General features: G+C 33.8%; 1 pseudogene; it reads left to right on the top strand.

Annotated features, from left to right (window-relative positions):
• The first annotated feature begins 4,051 nt into the window (after positions 1-4,051).
• On the top strand, positions 4,052-4,170 carry LOC118607272 (annotated as a pseudogene).
• Positions 4,171-4,843: the final 673 nt, after the last annotated feature.

Raw genomic sequence — 4,843 nt, forward strand, 5'->3', positions numbered from 1 at the left:
TATCATAATGGCATATTATCAAACTACTGAATTTGGCCTGTTTCTTGATGAGGAGAATACATTTATTTCATATTGTATCTTTAGAATATAGGCTTTGTATTGGAAATTGGCCAATTATCATCAGGATAATGATTGGTGGCCATTTTGAAGATCATCTTTGTACTTTCTAAAATAAATATGCACATAATATATTGCTGTTGTGTGTGTAATTTGAGATGACTGTGGAGCTCCTTATGGTTAATATGTGCTATTTTAATGATGTTATATATGCTTTTAGATATTCTAGGTATCAATCAAATTTCCACACAGATATAGATGTCAAATCTCAATCAGGAATTAAATTGATTGCTCAATCATCATTATTAAATCTCAATCATTGAGATTTCTCTAAAGTAAATTTATTCTTATAATCCTATCCCCACTATTACCTTTACCTAGCTCCAAATTACTGCTCTTATATTGTTTCCTGCTTTCCCTGTTCTTCCGTATAATGTATAGTGATTTCTGCAGAAATTACTAACACAAATTTCATCCTAAGTAAATACATATACACCTCTCCTCACTACCAATAATACTAATTTCATACTTGATTGCACTATGAAAATGATAATAGTCATTATCATATACACACAGAGATGATTTAGATCAGGGATCAAGAAACTCTGTCTATAGAGGTTTAGATAATAACTATAGTAGGCTTTGCAGGCCATACAGGCACTATCATAAATACCCGTCTTTGTTGTTATAGCACAAGAGCATCCATAATCAATAAAAAATTAGTGTGGTTATGGTCCAGGAAGACTTTGTTTACAACAAAATGTTGGCAAGCAGATGTAGTCTGTGGCCACAGTTTGCTGACCTCTGATTTAGATATGGTCTGCAAGAATATTGCAGCTTAACTGTAATAATTTAAATTATAGGATGCTTTTGACTAGGACTCAAAGATTCAAAAAACAAGGGCCAATTATATTCCATATTTAAAGACTTCCCAATATAATTGGGCCAGACACAATCCCTGGCGGCATAACGAGGGTCAATAAAATCAGATTTACTACAAATCATTCACTTCTTCCCTTCTTAAAACTCCCATTACCACTCTACTCTCTACTCCCTGACCAACTTAGGGAGGGGAGAAAGAATATTTCAATATAAACATAAAAGCTTTCCATTTTATAGGAAGTAAATGTTAGTATTAAAAAGAAAAAAAAAAATCCCTCTGAGTAAAGTGAGGAAGCATTTTCCCCGTCCTCAATCAAGTTTCATGGCAGAAAGCTCTAGCTCAACACTCACAAAGACTTGAGGTGCTGAGGAGAAAGACAGATGATCCATTCATTCCCTGGCTGGATAACTTGAGAGCTATAGAATCCTGACTTTCATAATTCTGCACAATTAGAATGAAGTTAATTATACCAAGGTAATTCTTAGGGACACTTGACATATAACCCCTGCAATTTGAGGCAGTATGTAAACACTGAGTTTGGTATCCATTTTTAGTCCATGAATTTCTAAAGACTTGAAATCTGTTAGAAAAACCTGGATCGAAGAGGAAGGAATCTGTTATAATATTCTTGTGAAATATTGTATTCCTCCTCCCATCTCACTTCTAGTTCTTGGAAGTCCTTTCTCAAAACTTTCAGAGGAGGAACTTGGCATTTCTCATGATGGAGCATAAACATTAGAAGAGGTAAAAAGAACAAGAAAACGCCCAGGGCCTTCAAGTCTAATAAGAAGACAATTTAACCAAGAATCATTTGGAGACATGCACCACTGGCAAACGGAAAGAGAACCACTAACCCTCCATGAAAGGTTCCTCAGAAATAAAAGAGCATAAGATAAAACTGAACACTTTTTCTAAAGAAACTCACACATTTCCCAAACACAATCACGTTGACAGAGATGAGTTCAGAGAGACTGATACCTCCTATGACCAATAAAAACTTTATTATAATAAAAACAATTTTCTCTCATGTCTGTATGACTCCAACTCTGCTGATAGCTAAAAAATATTAGAAATGTGTTTATCATGGTCGACCATGCCTTCCCCTGTTCTCCAAGCAGAGATACAACTCAAGCCTATAATCAAGGGAGAGAAGGTACATATAAATTTAAATTCAGTTTGATACTGAACTTTTACGATGAGCTAGATTCTTATTAATAAGAAATGAAAATTGTGGAACTTCACAAGCTGTTAAGGGCTGTGAAAGGACATACTTTGCATGTTATGCCCGGAAAAGAAAAACTAAAATATTTGATACTTATTCCTAATAGACCAACTCAATATATAACCCATAGAATAATGGTTCATTTACTCAGAACATTCAGACAAATGATAATATGATTTACAGAATGCCTGTTTCAAAAATAGGAAGAATTTCAGCTATAGTGAAAATTACTACATATAATAGGCATATATATTTTATCTAGACCACATACTCATGGCATCGATTCAAATTTTGCCTATAGCTTTAGTGTGTTCCTTCAAGAAAGGAAGAAATTGGTGAATGCATTTCTGTTCCACCCACTTATACCTGAATTCTAGAACATCCAAAACAGATTCCCCTGGCAATATTTCATTTACATATGCTACCTACAACTCAAGTAAAAGTCAAGAAGCAATCTTTGAGATTTGGCCATGCTTAAAGTAGTACTACATTCTAAAACCATAACAGTAGCATATTCTCAGACTATGTAATAAAGGGAGAAATATTGTCATGTACCAAGGTGATGAGTAACTACAGCCATTGGTTATTCACTATGTGCTAGTTCACAATGAAATATTTTCAATTACTATGGGATCTGTTACTCAACGTAAAGGCACTGAAGAAAACAGACCTTTCAAATAGCATGTATTAAGTACCTTGTCTCATAAGCCTTTAGCCAAACAATCTGCTTTCACTAACACTATTAATTCCAAACATTGAAATTTATTGCCCTTAAAACACAACATAAAATTTCATATTGTGCCCAGCAAGGAAATGAAAAATTTTGTAACATGATTGTATTTTTTTGATTATCCAAAGAAACAGTTTAACAGAAAGTATTATCCTGAGGGTATCTAAAAAAAATATGTTAAAGATTCAGAGGTACATAAGAGCAAAAATAATATAATATTTTTTAACACAACTCGAAATTGTATGGACCCATGATAAAGATGAATATTCTAGAGATTGACCAAAGATATAAGACTAGGTTTTAGGATATGAGTAAAGGACAAGAATAATAATATATTGAGCAATCTGATAGTTCAGTGTCTTCTGAATACTTAGCAGAGGTATACAGAAGACACGAAGCAAGAAAGGAAAAAGCAAACAAGAAACAAAAAAGCAAACAACTTTAGCTATAGATGTAAATACCTCATAATACAAAAACACCGTAATGATAATTAAATAAATATATAGATATTAATATGAAGCTTTCGATGAAATGTAATGGGTTAAACAAATGTTCATTTTTTTTCTGCATGCCATTGAAACAATATTTAGTTAAAAGATATAAAGCCACATGGACAAAAACAACAGGAAAGAAGATGACAAAATGATAACAGATTGAAGATAGGAAGCAGAATAGCTAGAGATGGATGGCTCGTCAGAATAAAAAATATCTATATGTATAATTGCCAAAAGATGAGTAAGCCAATCAGAAGCAAACTCATGGCTACAGCATAATACAAGGACTGGATACTCCAAGACATCTGAAGAAAATGGTGTGGACTTTGTCTCAAAATAGGAGAAATTTTTGTAAATGTATATATGTATAAGCATCATATGACCTTTTCCATTCTTCTACCCAACACAAGTCTACTTGTCATTTACACTGGCAGACATTTAGAAATTTAATCTATGACACTTAAATCTAGGAAGTTTCTAAACTTGGGGATATGAAGCACAACTGTGTGAGGTAACTATACTGAAAATATTATAATCAGTTGTAACTCTACATTGTAAAGAGTGAAATCTCCAAGTTCTCAACCTATAAAACACTAACATCCATAGATATACCTACCTCCCAGTCTATAAGATTTTTAAAAAATCATTTCTAAAAATCTGACCCAGTCTACGGCCATGCCACCCTGAATGTGCCCAATCTTATCTGATCTTGGAAGCTAAGCAGGGTCAGGCCTGGTTAGTACTTGGATGGGAGACCACCTAGGGATACCAGGTACTATAGGCATTATATAAAAAAAAATCTGACCCAAGATGCAATAAAAATTTAAAAGTAGTCTGATCATATTAGGACCTGTTATGGTAAATTGTATCTGGCCCACTATGTTCTTCCCTGTATTGACTATGTGATTTGCTTTGTTCAATAAAATATGACCAGAGGTAGCATTTTCTAGCAGAAGTAGTTAAAGCCATTTCTTGATGTACCATATTTATTTTTCCTTTGCCATGAGACCTGGCAGAACTATGAGCTATGGCTGATCTGTATGTGTCCCATAACGGAGACAATATTGAGCCCTTGCCACAGCAGAACAGCTTTGGACAAGCGGCATGAGTGAAAAATAAGGATATGGCTTGCAAGAAAATAGAACCACACCAACTCCAATATTTCAGAATCCAGTGAAAAAAATAAAAATTATAAAACACTTCCAGAGAGTGAAAGGGGGAGGAAGAGACAGGTCTCATACAATTTGTTTTGTAAAAGGCATCAGATTATTCAACTATAACATGAGAAGTTAAACAGCACTAAATCAATGCCTTGGAAACCCTTTTCAAGAGAAAATTTTTTCCAACCCTGATAATTACTCACAGCCAAATTATTCATAAAATGTGACAGAGAGATACATTTTCAGAAAATATCTCAGAATAATTGTACCTACTTCCTACAAACCATGGAAAGCTTC

This window comes from Rousettus aegyptiacus, unplaced genomic scaffold (genome assembly GCF_014176215.1).
Source record: "Rousettus aegyptiacus isolate mRouAeg1 unplaced genomic scaffold, mRouAeg1.p scaffold_m13_p_8, whole genome shotgun sequence".
Classification (NCBI taxonomy): domain Eukaryota; kingdom Metazoa; phylum Chordata; class Mammalia; order Chiroptera; family Pteropodidae; genus Rousettus; species Rousettus aegyptiacus.